At 34.3% G+C, this 18,245-nt stretch overlaps 1 protein-coding gene across 2 annotated transcripts in view; it reads left to right on the top strand.

Moving 5' to 3' along the window:
- Positions 1–18,245, top strand: part of LOC128999828 (collagen alpha-1(XXVII) chain-like) — a 64,393-nt gene that overhangs the window by 22,119 nt on the left and 24,029 nt on the right. The window contains exon 1 of one of the 2 annotated variants that reach the window (XM_054426527.1): positions 5,904–5,916. The exons of the other annotated variant lie outside the window; for it this stretch is intronic. The gene's annotated coding sequence lies outside the window, so the exon portion shown is untranslated. Of the gene's footprint in view, positions 1–5,903; positions 5,917–18,245 lie in introns of those variants that run through there. 2 annotated transcript variants of the gene reach the window in all.

Below are 18,245 nucleotides of genomic sequence, written 5' to 3'. Positions count from 1 at the left end.
TTAATACGCCATTTTAAACAATTTCAAGCAGAGATATTTAAGAAGTTTGTTATAATTAATTGTAGTGCACATTAATGACTCGTATTAGATTGACAAACTCCATCATTAAACATTATTTCCAGTAACCAAATAAAACAAAGACTATACATTCATGTCGGTAACAACAAGAGGTCAGATAACAAAGGTCCCAATCTACTACCCTGTGGGACGCCCAGTCAGCTGTCACCGAACAAGCTATTATATGCTAAGTATCTTCTCGCCGATCGTATTCAAGTGACTCATCGATTTTACACGTTCCTATCATTTTCGCACAATAGGTGACAGGCGTGAAAAGATGTTATCAACTTGTTGGTGTCGGGTATTTCAGATAACATGGAGACTTAAATGGCACGCTCAAAGTTAAGAAAAGATGTTATTGGTTAAGTTTCAAGCTACAACGAACCTATAATTTACAAAACTGTAGAGATTTTTTGAAGTGGTGATAGCACAATGTCAGTCTTCAGGATTCAGGTGTAAATCACACCAAATTATTTTGTTGTCATAATAACATCTCTTTGTGTTTAAGAAAACAATTTTGAATTCTCACTTACATATTGAGCCCCTCAGTTTCAGTCATTGAAGAATAAATCTAATGAAAAAGGAATACAAAGTAAAATAAATTTCAAATGAACTGTACAGCTTCTAAAATCTGCTCTTTTGTTTTCTTAATCGCTTCAGTAAGACATCGTAAGCGTATTTTTAACTGAGAAAAAAATAAAGGTGGGCTTATGATGGAATGATATGCCCCATGTCGCTTTGTCAATGCATAAGATAAGCTGTTAATATTGACATGATAAATTATCAAAATATTGACGATAAAGAATCGTCGAGTTCTGAATCAACTGTGCATATAAAAATAAACACCAAAATTTTATTTCATCAAAAACAGAGGATCTGTCATAATACATCTTCGCTAATGTGCACCTAATGAATACTCTAATAACAATTGCGTGTTTTCAAATTACTCTGATCGTATTTCAACTAAGTCTTTGCTCCTTGCATGCACTTTGCTCGTGCCACTGGCGCCTACACTCACTCACTCTGTTCCAAACCACTTAGCTGGCGCTGCCTGAGGTGTTATCAGTAAATTGAATAATGGAAGGTTCGACTACACAATCTATGCGATTAATTAAACACGTCCAACTCTGGAATTTTTCGTACTCATACTGTATTTGCATACCTACACTGTTCTGACTGGATTCATGTGCATTTTTTGTATTGGTAAATTTTGGGAGCTATGATGTTAGGAAGTTCGAATGACCATTCAGATTGTTATTCTGTAACGGGCCTTTTATGTTACATGCAAATACTGTAAGTCAGGCTTACATGTATAGGTATCATAAAGGCTTACCACGGAAAAAAATGTCATGGTAAAAATAAATAATAAGTGCATTATGGAAACTTAGAGAACTTATCATTATCAGCAAATTATCACTGTACGAAGCCAGTAGACGCTACTTTACGGATACTTCAAATTTACACCCAAGTATTATCATTTACTATGAATTACTAGACGGTGTTTGGATTTAATTGCTGTTAATTAGAGTTGAAGTTTACAATTCAGTGTTCCAAAGTATGTGTAGACAAACTCGTTCTTTTCACTTCGAAGACGTTTTTACATTTTAAGTTCTATGGTGTAATTCTACATTTACGTATAAAAATCAAACGTTTTATTTTTACATAAATTTCAAATCATGTTTCGCCTCCATCATGATTTGAAGCTCTACCACCAAACACTAAACTTGATCTCCGAATTACCAAATTACGGTTCACTCCAACGGTAGCCCAATTTAGAACATCGGAACCAATTGAAATTCTACCCACAGTTTTTGGCGATGACATTTCCGGGCCAGTAGGCTAGGTTTGGGATATTAGTAGTCAAGATGCATCAAGATAACCCCGACCTACGAACTACAGCAATCAAACACAACAATCGAATACAACAACCGAATACGAGAATCGGATGATGCCAAGACTATTAAGTGTGTCTATCAGTTTAGAGTTGGGAGTGGAACATGGGATTGCTATGTTAATGTAAATTGACAACCTACTTTGAAATCTTGTAGGTTTGTGTTTAGGTGCGTTGGATTTGGGTTTAAATTAATAAAAAACTATTCTTTCTTATTCTTCAACTGTAGCAGGGTTTCCAAATAGGGATCATGCAGGTTTGAACAAGGGTTATTTGTTTACTTAAACAGATTTGTTGAAATTAAGAAATACAAAATTGTAAATGGATTTACTCGTATATAACACAGAAATTCTTAACTATTGTAAATGTAAATCAATGCTAAATTATGTTAATCAATTCTTTAACTATTGATAAAACGTATCCGAACTTCAATGATGTTTTATTTAATGTTTGTATTGAATTCTTTAAGTTAATTAATATCAGTTTCACTTTGTAAAATACAATGTTCTTTTTTAATCATCATATTACCCATCCACTATCTTGTTTGATGTCATTATTGTTAAACGACGTACAGAATGTTTCAAATTAATTGATAGTAGATTGAGTATGAGATAAGTTTAGTAGTGATTGTGAATGCAACGTGAGATCAAGTGAAATTTTAAAAAACAAGTTTGTATACAAACAATTATTTTCATCCCAGGGATTTAACCCCAAACCTAGCGTGCAGGATACTGCATTTCTATTGAAAGTAATAAAAGTGAAAGAAAAATTCCTGAGAAATGAAAAGGCATAATGTTTTTTCTCACTTCATTTTCATTCTTTGTTAGTGTCACCAGAGAAATCTTACAAGCATGTGATCTTGGCAAATTTCCTTTAGATCAAGAATATGCCAAGTCCCAACATACCTGAAGAGTGGCCATAAAAATAAAATGAAAAGGCACAATGCTTTTTCTTAATTCTCTGTTATTTTTCGTTGGTTCCACCAAAGGAATCTTACAAGCAAGTGATGTCGGAAAATTCCTCATAGACCAAGAATATTCTAAATTCCAAACTTCTCTGAAGGAATATCTGTACATGGGCGTCAAACGAAAAAGTCGCCCACCAAAGTTTTACTGCAAGAAGGAGATGAATAACATCCTACAAACTCTTCGTCGACAGTTTGTTGTGGCGCACGACGCAGTTGCTCATCATGTGTTGATACCCCAATGTGACTGCAGAGAAGGAAAAGCTTTTATTTTTGAATACGTTCAAACCAACGCAACCCACAAGACTAAGCTGAAAAGCCTAGCGAAGAAGGCTCTTGGCAAGATCAACGAGTTTCAGTGTTCTTTGTTCGTGAAGAGTTTCAAGCATGTGGAGCAAGTGGTGAAGATTGGCATTGCATTCCAAGGAAGAGAATCTATTGCGATAGCTGAGGAGGTGGAGAACTTAAGAGACCTTGAGGCTTTTGAATATTTTTGAAGAAGTATTAGAAACTTTTTTCAGGGTCATACATGAGTCATGAGTTCTGAAAGATTTTTATGAACAATCAGAAACGTACGTAACATAAAATTAGAAAGTGCTTCCAAGATCAAAGTAAACTGTTTGTCGTTGAGATAATATATTGTGATGCCATTGAACTGGTTAAAATACTGAATGACGTTTCAGAAGCATTGCACCGCTCAATCTTCGGGAGCTACAATTCAACTGAAGCATAGCTAAATAATGTTGTGAAATTGTTGATTGCCCCTAAGGTGGGGTGCTTCTATACATCCAAAACGAAGGCCGTTAATTTCCCAAGATCAACGACGCGAAGAACACTTACAGCACTTAATTATTTTATACGTTTTATAAAAGGGTGGCTGGTCATCAGTGTTACAAAATTTTTTTGGCGTAAGTACTAAGTAAATGCAGTGTAATGATGCATATAAAAGGTCCCAAGTCCAAAAATTAGCTTCCCAAAGAATTATTTTATGTTTTTCAAAAATAACTATGTTTTCAAACTTAATACAGCTATTTCTCAATTACCTGTAAATGGATTTGAGTAGACAATCTCATTTTCGTGTTCTACAGTAAATTTTGAATAAGAATAATATATCAGGGAACTTTTTTACTGTTTTTACTGTTACAAAAAAAAAAATACAACTTTTGCTTAATACATACCGGCCTTCTATGTTTTAAATGAAAAGACACCCTGTTTTCTGGTATTCAAACCACTAAAACAAACAACAGAATATCTAAACCTGAATAGTGTAGCATATGGTTGGAAAGCTTATAAAATGGCGCAGTTTTTAACATATTCGGACACTTTCTTGTATACAGGGTGTGAACAAATACAATAGTCCAAAGTTTTTTAAATATTTTTCAAACATCTTAATTTTTATCTTTGAATCTATTTACAATGGAGTTTTTAGAACTGATACTCCGTCATTTTATATTATTCTTATTCAAAATTTAATGTAGAACACGAAAATGACATTGTCTACTCAAATCCATTTACAGGTAATTGAGAAATAGCTGTATTAAGTTTGAAAACATAGTTATTTTTGAAAAACATAAAATAATTCTTTGGGAAGCTAATTTTTGGACTTGGAACCTTTTATATGCATCATTACACTGCATTTACTTTGTACTTACGCCAAAAAATTTTTGTGACACTGATGACCAGCCACCCTGTATATATTTTGTGACTTAATACAACATCAACTGATAATGGCTCTACGGAACTCTTCCAAAAGCGGTTTCTAATGAAACCAGTTATGGGCATCTTTAATCAAACCCCTCATCTTACGTTCTTGTCTGTTTCATCAGGACTATTTGAAGACCTTTTATAATGGCCCAAGCCGAGCCCGCTGTTTTGCTCCATTTGCATCCGATGAAAACATCGGCATCAATTTGAGATATTATACCCCACAGCGCAGCGTCTTAGGACAGGTTTTACAGTTATTTTTTTATTGGTGAACCGATTTACAATATCATGCAACGTTCGGAGCCTTCAGGCTAAAATCTGGATTCGCCAGGAATTTTTTGAGTGATCTGAAGTTATTGTAACTGTATTGGATAGGGGTTCTATACTGTGAGTGAGTCCCGTTTCACACACTTTAGTTGTTGTAAAGCAGTTTTAAGAATGCTAAAAATAGTTTGTATTGTGTTTGGTCATATATTTAAATTATCTTTTAGGTTATCTGTTCCAAAGATGAGGGTCTAGAACTTTGACATTTGAATGGATCTTATTTCCTTTTATAAGTTAACATTTTTTTAACATATGAAAATGTTGTTGTTATTTTTATTGCAATACAGAAACTCAAATTCAAGAAACCTGTAAAAAAATATTAATTCTGGGCGTCGAAATTTAAAAAGCCAACCTTTTACATTATTGCTAAATAGTGGAACAAAGAAAACAAATGTGGTTAGCTGTTAACTGCAACTCTAACAAACTTAACGACTACGAAAAAACACATATAATAACGTCATTAAAAAGCAAATTAAATCACCATCACTTACTGTTCCAATACAATAACTTTTCCTTTTATGATAATTGCCCCATAGACCAAGTAAACAGGATCGTGCACGGACTGCAATTAAAACCTATTAACTCTGAAGATGTTTTACAGCAAAAAATCCGCCGGTAACTCATAAATCCGCCACAGGTCTACAAACCAGGGTCATTGACTGAAGGGATACCAACGTAACGAGCGAAAAAACAAACTGCAATAGAGTCATTAAAATTCCGCCCGGCATAGAATACTGCATTGTCTCTCACGTGGCGCTTATTCTGTAACAATAATTTAATTAATTGACTAATCGAGTTTGGCCAAGGTCGGTCGACGTTCGATTATGAAATATCAATTCCCTCCCACACCGCAGTCCCTCAGGGTTCCATTCTCGGTCCCTTGTTCTTACTTTTATTTTCGCCTATTGTAATGCAAACTGGGTAATTTTAGCTGTTGTAAAGGATCAGAGGTGACCATAATGATTGTCTTTTCCTCGTAGGTACAAAGTATTGTTTAAATACTGTATATATAATGTGTAATGTTAATATAAAAATGGTGTCTTTAAAAAAAACAGTAAAACTAACTAACACTTTACAGTAAACCCCCAAGGATCTTGAATGAGTGGAGTGAAAGACATCTGGATTTAAGAAAACCTTGGGTGTATTATATAAAATAATTTAATGAAAGGTAGCATTGATCAAGGACCGTTTGACCAGCCTTTGTGTGTAATGGAACTTTTTTTTACAACAACAAACACTTGAAGTGGTGTTATCTGAATTTGAAAATCACTAATTCAGGCTACTGTGGCACCTACCTGTTTGAACTTCAATGGTTAGCAGCAAGTTATGACTCTCTGTTAAATAGCTGTCCAGCTTACGAAAACTCTAGATAGCTGGAATCCTGAATAAGAGTCAACAATTTAACCACATTTATCTAAACTAAACTGAAATTTACACGAAGGTAGGTAAGACTATGTAGCACACACGCAGTGTTGATGCAAGAAAAAAACATCCTTTTCACGTCAACGTGTCGGATTAGGTTAGCTGAGCTGAATGTAATATATTATAATCATCAGATCATCAGCATACGTAATGTTGATAGGTGGACAGCCGTCAGAGTACGGAATAGCAAACCCTCTGGAGGGATCCCAGACTGTATAAATTACATGTCTTTGTTTTGTGTAAGTTACGCCTCTCATGTCAGCGTGCTAAACTGGATCTTCAGTTAGAGATTTCGTTCATGATGGTCAAATTAGTTCAGTTTGAAAAGTGACGAGTTAATTCTTCTTGGAACTGGTCACAGGAATTCGTTAATTCTAGTGTACGTGCAGTTTGTTATTGTTTAGATTGGATGACGTTGAAATACTTGTAAGGAGAAGAATTGGTTTTTGTTGGTTCTTTATTTGAAATTTATAATAATGTAAAATAGTTTTGTTTCATGATTTAACTTAAGTTAATTATCTATTATTTTCTTGTAACCTGTCAACTATAAAGCAATGTCATAAGATCAGTATCAGTTTGTCATAAACAATTGGTTTTAATACATCATTTTATGAAAGCAAACATGAAGTCTTACTAACGTAGCAGCGCAAAGCAGACTTAATTTTATCTAACAATTTATATTACACTTCCCATAAACCAGTACTCTTTCGATGTCTTTTAACACAATTTCCACTTGAAATACTCGATACAACAGTTTTATTTTTTTTATTTTTGCTTTTTCACAAGTATGCAAAATCATTTTCAATTGGTCTATCATTACAGTTGGTCAATATTACGAGTGCAATATTATTGATTGTTTTTTGTTCCCTTAAGTGGAAATTGCTTATGTTTCAACTTTTATTACAACTAAATATTGATTCCAGTTATACATAATTATAACTAAATACCCCCGCCGCAGCAAAACTGCAGACTAAGCGAATTTCCATTTGACTGATTGGATTTACACTGAAATGTCTACTTAAAAATATAACATTTATTCTTGATTTAAATAGAATTAGTTTAACAAGTACTTAGGTTTGCTGCATCAGGGAGGGTAAAACTGTTTTTTTTTTGTTTTTTTTTTGTAAAATGTGAATAGTTAGTAAGAAATAAAAACATTTTCCAAATTTGATCAAAATATGTTCACAAACAAGCAAACTACAACAGTTTACTTATTCTCCATAAGAATAACACGGGAATTTTAAATTTACAATTTTTTGGAATTTTCTCCGTAACCCATAATAACGCTTCAATATACTAAATTATTTGTTTTTTTAAGCTCTACAAAATGGTTTGGAAAGAAATTGCTAAATTTTATGTTTTCTGGGTCAAAAATGGGAAAAACCCCATAAAACCCCCCGTAAACCCCCGTTCACATGGTCCGATCATGCTGGATCGCGAACTCGTTCGAATAAACGTACGTTTACACGTTTGTACCAAATTTCATCAAAATCAGATCATTTTTGCTCGAGTTATCGTGCTGACGGACACATATATATATATAAATGGCCTTAGAGCCGAAACTATAGTAAGTAAATATTTTAATAAATAATTTTACTTGGTTACTAAGTTTATTCATGTTTAATCTTTATTTATATATAAATATATATATATATATATATGAATTTGAACGGATGGTGTTTTTGGCCTCTAGGGACATCAAAACGAAAAAAAATCGGTCCCGCGTCCAGGTCTTACCATGAGTACTACGGTAATAGCTTATTCCCTATATGGGAAATTCGCTAAAAATCATAATGGTTAGAAAATTATTTAAACTACGTAAATCTTATATTGTTTAAGGAATTTTTATCTCCAGATTTATCACCAGCCTCACAACCAAAACCTGTCCAACCTCTCAGTAACTGAAATTCTACAAAGTAAACAAGTTGTAGAGAAAAATCACTTTACAACAAAATTCACTAATCCAATTAGCCAATTAAATCCTAATGGCCTAATCAGTAGCCAATGACAACCACTACAGTCGTGGGCGAATGTCACTATAGATTCTCCGACAGGCACGCACTTGTCGCATTAGAACAGACTTCGCAGAAACGATTAATTAAATGATGTCTCTTATTTACATAACCCGCTGCAGAGCAGGGTCAATGACCTGTAGTTGACCTTGAACTTGACCTTGAGCGCATTGATTACGCGCCCACGTTGCACTTTGCGTCTTCAATCTTATCTGCGTCGATACGCATTAGGATAAGTGGGATTTCTAACGGGTTGTTGACTTATGAAAGTATTTGTTTTTATGGGTTTCCAAGTGGACTTTCAGATGATAAATTGCAATTTTAAAACGGGGTTTTCTGTTTATGCTACTTTATTTGTGAATTGATTTCTTAGATTTATAAAAGTATAACTAATCCAATTAGTCGAAAAAAAAATCTTTGGTGGTTATAGTTTTAAATGTTTTTTTGTGCAAACATATCCGGTTCGAATGACCAAATCTACTAAATTGTAAAAATATTAGTCTTTGATTTGATAAGAGTGCCCATTTATATGAGATGAAAATATACACGCACAACCCTTAGCAACGTAGTTAGCAAATTTACATATTTTACTTAACACTTCCTTACTACTTCTGTGATGGTAGGACGAATTTAATTTTTGGAAAAGAATTTAATTTAAAAAAAAATTCAAAATTCATATTGTAAATGATTTTTAATCAATCAAAAAGTTGTAGAAGTATCAGTTACAGCAGTTGGTTGTGTAAAGTAGGTTGCTGAGTGTAAGCAGTTTTGTGCTGCTTCTTGCATTCAGTAAGTTCAATATACAACAAATTGCTGATCATGGCTTTACCCTCTCTCTTTGCAGATAAATTGTAAATTACCATCGGTGGTAGAGTTTGACAAAAACAAACACACTTCCTCAGGAACCAGCGCCGGCTGGCCAAAGTAAGGCCGTTATCCTCTCTTACCTTTGACTTGATATTTTTGGACTTAGAGCACAGATAGTTTTGAAATACTTATAAAGAAATTTAATACTTTCATATTTATAACTTCATACACTTTATTACATTTTAATTCGAAACAAATATATATATATATATATATATATATATATATATATATATATATATTAAAGTAAAATATGTAAATTTGCTAACCACGTTGCTAAGGGTTGTGCGTGTATATTTTCATCTCATATAAATGGGCACTCTTATCAAAGCAAAGACTAATATATATATATACAGGGTGTTTCAGAATTCGTGTCGGATATTTTAGGGCATTGTTCCTGGGTAAGAAACAAATCCAAATATCATATTTAAATTGACCGGAAGTCCTTAGTTACTCACACAGCTGCCATTTTGTTTTTTTGCGGTTATTAATTTTTTTCAAAAAAATGGTAAGAGATACGAAATTGAAACTTTGCAAAAACATTCATGACAACAAGACAAAGCTACAAAAAATTATGAACATTTTTAAAATTCGTAAAACAAAATGGCGGCCATTTAAAGTTTTGTTTCTTAAATTTCTCTAAAACCGTTGAGTTTACAAAAACTTACAAGAATAACTTTTTTAAGATAATTTAATAAAAAATCGATTGACACCTTAATCTTTAGGATTGGATGAATATTAACTGAGATATGGCAGCTTTAGTAGCTTTAGTGATACGTGACCGCTGGAGGTTGGATGTAGTGCATGCCGAGGCATGCGGCCTAAGGCTGCCACAACAATGCAACAGTCTCCATCCGCTTTGCGAGTTATTTTTAAAAGATTTTTGATTACATTATTTCAAACAATAATAAAATATTACATAACCCCAAAAGTATCCTTTTTTAACAAACTATCAATCATTAGGTTGGCTTAAAAATTGGACACCTATTTACTGTTTTTAAAATTCACACTAAACACCCTAATTTTTTTAATCAGCTGTGGTTAAATTAAACATACTTGTTAAAGCTGCCATATCTCAGTTAATATTCATCCAATCCTAAAGATTAAGGTGTCAATCGATTTGTAATTAAATTATCTTAAAAAAGTTATTCTTGTAATTTTTTTTTAATTCAACGGTTTTCGAGAGATTTAAGAAACAAAACTTTAAATGGCCGCCATTTTGTTTTATGAATTTTAAAAATGTTCATATTTTTTGTAGCTTTGTCTTGTTGTCATGAATGTTTTTGCAAAGTTTCAATTTCGTATCCCTTACCATTTTTTAGAAAGAATTAATAAGCGCAAAAAACAAAATGGCGGCTGTGTGAGTAACTAAGGACTTCCGGTCAATTTAAATATGATATTTGGATTTGTTTCTTACCCAGGAACAATGCCCTAAAATATCCGACACGAATTCTGAAACACCCTGTATACATACAGACCAATTTATACATAGACCTCTTGGGTTGAATAGCTATTTTTATAATATTAGCATAAACATTTATACTTGATTGAAAATCGTATTTTGTCTTTTAGTACTTGACCTTCTTTATTCTGTTTATAATATCTCTATTCTATTATCTATATCTCTATAATTGTTTAAAATGTTTTGGTTGAGAATAAAAATATAATTTTATATAAACGAATCTCGAGTACCTTTCTTTGTGCTCACTGCCAAGCGAATTCACCCCCCACAATATACACTATAACTTTAAATAACACTAAAAAGAAGTAACACTAAAAATCAAACCGTTACACTACATAAAAAAAATATTCCTTTCATGATAGCCCTATTTTAAAAACCCCATTTTTTATATCCCTTCAACAACTCTTAATATTTGTTTACTTTGCCAAAACATCTAGTTTAAAACGTTGCTTGAATGGAAAAACAAAGCTGACAAAAAGAACTTGGAATGTAGTCCAACCAGTCTTGAAAATCCGCTGAAGAAAAGATTATTTGTGACGACAGGTCGTAAGGCATTTCCGAATTCCTTGGCGCCTCTTAATTCGGCGGTGACAACAAGAAAAAGGCTTCGCTAACGGTCCTCAGACAGTTCATAAATCAGGGACGAGACAGAATTAATTACCAGTCAAGCATCTGTTGGCGATTTTCAAAAGATGTAGATATGACACTGTGTAAACCAGATGACACACTGGGTCACAAGTTTTGGAGGGAAGCCAAACTGGCGGGAGTTTGATATCAAGATGGTATGGTGCAGGTTTTTGGCCTTCTTTGGACATTTTTTCAGTAGCTGTTGAAAATCAGATAAGTTTGCAGTACATAAAAACTTGTTTACTATGTAGAAGCTAGCTTGAGAACTAAATGTAAATAATGTACACTTTTGTCAATACATTAGTTTGATATAGGGTGGGAATTGAGCAATGCCTAGTAAAATTGTTTCACCATGCCATTGATTGTGTTTGTAAGCATGAAAGTAATAATTTCCCTTGTAATTGTTTTAATCAATATGATTTTACATCGTATTGTATACGAACATTTAAACTTTGTCTTGTATCATCTTTTGGTCCTCAGTCCTACGATTGTATCATGTAAAATTGCTAATAAAGAAGCTCTTTAAGGGGATGGTTCCTAATGGTTTACAAAACCAATAACTTTCAAAGTGGCAAAACTAAATAGCCTACTGTACAAAATATATGAAGCCAATGATCTCCCTTTCCACCAATAGTTTTTCTATATTTCATTAGCATAACAACCAAAGTGTTGTCCGCGTCCACATTACAGCAGGTGACTAGCCCATAACAAATTAACCAAAACATAATATAAATTTTAACTTGTATGCTTGACACATTCATAAACACTGGCACAAACAAGAAAAAGGAATCTGGAGTGAGGATTGTGTCAAATTAATTCTCGGTCACGGAACTCAAAATTTTGCACAACGGTTTGGCACTCCCACTTCAAGAACCAAAACATCCGACTCATGCTAATACCCGGCTTCGGCGTTCGGAACCGTTGCAAAGCTTGTGCGAATTACAAATTTAAATATCTGTGGAGCAATTTGTAAGCGAGCGGGGGGCGGGGCCGGCTGACGCGCGGAGAGCGAACGAGACTTGCAAAAAACTCGAGAGATTAATGATGAATGACTTAATTGTTTGGCAAACAGAAGCTATTACCGGATTGAAAAATTCGAGATAGAAATCAAGTGTTGAAAGATAATAATGATAATCTCGAATATTGGTTGGCATTTTGACAAATTGTATCAAGATTTCAATTAGTTTCATTAATGGAAAATGGATGATTCCGTTCAAGGCTATTTATTTGGTAAACAACCTTTACCTCCCACAAAGTTGACTCATTATTTTTAATCTCATTTCCAAGTAATACTTTTCCTACCAAAGCTTATAGGACTTGTGAGATAAATAGTATTTGTTTCTGGTTTTCTTTCACAGGCTGGACTAAAAGTCATGAAGCAAGTCAGCAATGCCTCTTGGTTTGTTTGCCTCGTTGCAGGCATAACATTTCAATTCCATTTATCATCACCAGATTTTCTATAGCACTATTTTTATTTTCTTTAAAGTAATGCCACCTAAATAAAAAAAACACTCATTTTTATCTTTTTTCGTCTTTTTTTCTCATCTTTTTTCGTTAATCATATTTTGTGAAGCTATCGTCTAACACACGTTTACACAAACACAACTTTATAACAGATACAATGTTAAACCATACAAAACTGGTCAGTCAAGTTGGTTTCCTCCGGATACAATTTGTGTTCATTAGTTCATGGTTGGCACTACTGGTGCGATTCAAAGCAGACGTGCGTGATTGCAAGCTCCTAAATATTCTTCAATTTCCACAATTTAACGACATTTTATCAGTAAATCTGAGTGAAATCCGGTTATGTTGACTGATTTACACGGAGTGATAAGCTAAATTTACCGCAAACCGGCAGTAAACAGCAGTTATAAGCGATAAGTGGTGCGGCAACGTGGTCTCGGCTAAACCAGTGTGGACTCGATAGTGGACAGTGAGTGACTAGTGGATTACCATCTAATTATTACAATTGTGGTGCGTGTTAAGTGGTCATATGACAGAATCAAAAATCGATAAATATTTTACACCAGTAAATAGGTCATTCAAACGGCAGAGATCTTATTCGTCGCCGGAGTGTGCAGACGACGCCAAGACGGTAACGGCCAACATGGGCAGCGAAGAAAAGGTAGGCGATATTACACGATCCCAACTTCTGAAGGACTTGGGCCAGTTGCTTGATAGTAAATTAGAAAATATGGCAACCAAAAAGGAGTTCTCTCAACTCACGGGGCAAGTGTCGGAGTTACAAAAGGAGAATATTGTACTAAGGAAACAAATAGAGGACTTACAACAGAGAGAGAGTGTGGTTATGTCTAGGTTAGTCGATCTTGAAGGAAGATCTAGGCGTAACAACCTCATATTTAGGGGGTTGAAGTGGTCCAAGGAAACACGTAACTTCAATGAAATCGTGCGAAAGTTTTGCAACGATGTTTTCGGGAGTGCGGATACTATATTTGTAAATAGAGCCCACCCTCTAGGGGGAAGTAACAATGCAATTATTGCACACCTACCAAATGACGCCGACATCTACTATATTATGTCACGTGTAAGAGAGTTAAAAGGCACCGGTTATTCAGTGCATAGAGACTATCCTAAAGAAGTGCGTGAAAAACGAGCATGTCTGTCAAAGCTTAGAGACGAAATTGAAAGTGTGGCGGGGAAACAAAAGAATAGGATATCATTATATTTCGACCATATGACTTTCAAAGGACATCGGTTCACATGGGAGGGAGGTGAACTAAAGGCAGGCAACCAGGATGGTGCTCAATTGTTGCAGACACTCTTCAAACGTGATTTTTCAGACTTCTTACGTGATCTTAAAGTACCCAGATCAACAGTAGTGATGGACATATCAACAGAGAGGACAACAGCTCCAACAACGCAGGGGTCGGCGAGTGCTACGGGTACGTCGCAGAACGTGTCAGTTTCAACACCTACGCAGTCGCCTCGCGTTTCCAACCAGGACAATGAATGAGGAGGTGACGCCAATCCATCTACAGAGGGACTAACTCCAAACCACAACCCAGCGACGACCGGACTTACTCAATTCAAGGTTTTATCTTATAACGTTTGTGGATTAAAAAATAAGGTAAATGATTTATTATTTTTAGAGTTCATAAAGGAGTTTGATTTAATTATATTTTTAGAGACATTTGTCGCGGAACATGATCAAGATATTATTGTAAATAGGTTAAGTAACTTTGATTTAACTTTTACTTTCGCAGTGAGAACTGCTAATGTTGGTAGATATTCAGGTGGTCTAGTTTACGCATTAAATCGTAACTCTCATTTTATAAGCGATGTAACGTTTGTAAACTTTGAATATTTTAATGTGGTTAGGCTCGACAATATTGTTGTTGGCTGCGAGCAATTGTTTATAGTGCCTGTTTACCTAAATTTCAATTGTTGGCAAATAGATTATAATAGGCTACAAAGTTTCTTTGATAATAGCTGTTTCCAGAATATAGTCCTTATAGGGGATTTAAATGGGCGTATTGGAATAGAACAGAGTTTTTCTGAAAATATAATTAGCATTTCGAATAATAGGATTGAGGACATTAGACATTCAAAAGACAACATTTTAAATTCAAATGGGCGTAAAATATTAGATTTGTGTGACAATTTAGGATTAGTAGTTTTAAACGGAAGGTCCATAGGGGACAAAGAGGGTGAATTTACTTTTGTTGGACATAGGGGTAACTCAGTCATAGATATAGCAGCGGTCACTTTTAATTGTTTACATTCGATTCACGACTTCAAAGTTGTTGGTTTTCCCGGATCAGATCATATGCCAATAGAAGTAAGTTTATTGGCCACTCCTGGGCCAGTGGGAGGGGGTGCAGGAGAGGGGAAAACTATACCATTGTTGCCAAAGCTGAAATGGACGAATTTTGATTGTCTGAACTATACTAGCAAAGTTGAGGAAAGTATGAAATCTTTTTCGCCGCAAACTGTTAATGATGTATTAAATGTTATAACTAATTCTGCACATTATAAGCTAGGTTCAAAGAGTAATACACCTTTTGTTGGTAAACAACCTTGGTTTGACTATCATTGTTTAAACGCCAGAAAGAGAGTGTTTAAACTGTTACAGCTTTTTAGACAAACCAATTCAACTGAAATAAAGGCTAAGTATGTTGAGGAGCAGAGGAAATATAAACAGCTATGTACAGGAAAGAAGAAGGAATACAACTATTCTTTAATCTCAACTCTTACTGTGTCTAAAGATTCCAAAACGTGTTGGCGAGCAATAAACTCGTTTAAGTGTAAAAATAACATAAACCGAGTAGGAAATATAAAACCTGAAGAATGGGTTACACACTTTAAAACTTTACTAAATCCTCTGGTGGAGAGTACTATCTCGTTTGCAGAACCTTTTATTGCCGATGATTATCTTGATAAAGACTTTGATTTCCTAGAATTAAAAGTTGTTTTGTCCAGCTTGAAAAATAATAAAGCACCGGGCCTAGATAGAGTCCCATATGAGTTTTATAAGAATGCCCCAGACCTATTTTTGACTAAACTACTTAGTATTTATAATGACATTTTTCGGAATAAGGTCATACCTGAAAGCTTTAAGAAATCGATAGTTTTTCCATTGTTTAAAAAGGGTGATATTAATTCAGTTCAAAATTATAGAGGATTGTCTTTTATAAATTGTATTGGTAAAATATTTATAGGAATGCTAAATAATAGACTTACAAATTGGGTCAATGAAAACCATATCTTATCGGAGTTCCAGGCGGGTTTCAGACAAAACTATTCCACTATAGATAATATTTTTAATTTGGCATCGATGATCAAACTACGTTTAGCGGAGAAAGGTGGCAAATTGTATGCATTTTTTGTGGATTTTTCAAGTGCGTTTGACACTATTGATAGACGATCGCTTATGTTAAAACTTTCATCAATCGGCGTATCAACGCACGTTTTAGATGTTTTGAGGAGTTATTATTGTAACACATCTGCAGCGGTTTGGTGTAAGGGCGGCATTTCAGATGAGTTTGAGACAAAGACAGGTTTAAGACAAGGATGTATAGGAAGTCCTCTCCTGTTCAGCTTATTCGTAAATGATTTGCCAGAGGTGCTGGAAGGTGGCTGTAATTTCGGTGGAAAGAGAGTAAATGTTTTGATGTATGCAGACGACATCGTATTGTTGGCCCCCACAGCAACAGCATTACAAATGATGATTAAAAACTTGGAGTGTTACAGTTCAATTTGGAACCTTACAGTAAATATATCCAAATCCAAAATAATGGTTTTCAGGAAAGGTGGTAGATTATCAGTACATGATAGATGGTGGTATAAGGGCAAACAGGTTGAAGTGGTAGATAGTTATAAATATTTGGGAATGTTATTTACAACGACATTGTCATGGGAAAAACATTTCATAGAGAAGAGGAGGCTAACTAATTATGCAATTAATTCAGTATGGCAAAGGCTAGTAGACAACAACAAAGTCCCGCTGCAGATTAAAATATTATGCTTCGAATCTATTCTCAGAGCTATTTTGTGTTACGGCGCACAAGTTTGGGGGTTTTCAGAAATTTCTCAGTTAGAAAATGCTCAGAAAACGTTTATTAAAAGGATGTTTAGATTGCCACATAACACTCCCAACTATATTGTTTACTTAGAAACATGTTTTGAAAAGTTGTATTTCTTTAATCTACAAATTAACGCAACATACATTTTTAAGGTTTTTAATATGCCAGAATCACGTCTACCAAAAATTATTGCTAAATCTGTAATTGGAAAAGGTATTTTTTGGGCCAAAGAGTGGAAATGTCTAGGGCGAAAACACGGTTTGGATATTAATTTCGGGTCAGCAGATGTTTTTGAGGGATTAGTGAAGATAATTGAGGCGGAAAGAGATAGCTGGAGAATTGATATGGTTGGCAGAGCGCGTACATCGCAATATCACCAACAACTGCTTGCCGTTGACCTTGACCTAGGGCCCAGGAGTTTTCTCACTGATAGCATCAATATAAGTCTTATCTCATGGGTCATAAAGGCCCGAGCAGAGCTGGTTGATTTGAATCACAAACCATGGATAACGAATAAAAATCATTTCTGTAGTTTGTGCAATTTGCGTGAATTTGAAACAGTTTTTCATTTTGTTTCTATTTGCCCAATTTTAGGTGATATCAGGGAGTATTGGTTTGGAAAACGAAGCATGCATTGGGAAGAACACATAGAATACATAAATGGTAGGGATTGGCGTAAATTAGCAAACTTTATGAGGGAGGCGTGGAGAAGGAGGTGGGAGTTAATTAGAGAATTTAATTACGAATAAATTAAATGATTTTTTTTTTTTTTCTTTTTTCAAATTCAAAATTGTTTTATTATTTTTCCAATTTATAAATTAAATCAAAACAATAATTATGTCAAACAACTTGTCAGCCTGTCTTCTTAAATATTCATAGTAATTTTTATAGTTTTCATTATGCGTAAACCTTTTAAATTCTAATAATTTTAAAAATAAAATAATAAAAGTTATGTAAACAATATTATGAAAAATGTATTTTTTTTAGTTTTGTTGAAAATGGATGTAAAGTTGTATGTAAATTTGTATATGTTAGTAAGTGTATTTTGTTTCAACTTAATTTTCATAAATGTGTTTTCCAGGTGTGCCAACCAAACAGACGGTCGTAGACCATTGTTTAATTAAGTGTATGCTTATGTTTTGAGAGGAATGTTTATGTTAAAATAAAGCACTTTATTCATTCATTCATTCATTCATTCATTCATTCATTAGTTCGTGGTCAGAACGTGGTCAGCGGGGTGCGAGGAATTGAAAAATGACTTTTAGCCTAACGTGTGATTAGGCATATTGGCTACACGAACGTGCGTAGACACCTACGTGGTTACTGGCGTGTTTGCACGTACAATCTTCAATCACGTCATCTTCACCAGAAC

Source organism: Macrosteles quadrilineatus, unplaced genomic scaffold (assembly GCF_028750875.1).
Source record: "Macrosteles quadrilineatus isolate MER2022 unplaced genomic scaffold, UCM_ALF_1.0 Scaffold_8__2_contigs__length_117827958, whole genome shotgun sequence".
Taxonomy (NCBI): domain Eukaryota; kingdom Metazoa; phylum Arthropoda; class Insecta; order Hemiptera; family Cicadellidae; genus Macrosteles; species Macrosteles quadrilineatus.
This window is presented reverse-complemented; position numbering and strand designations above follow the sequence as displayed.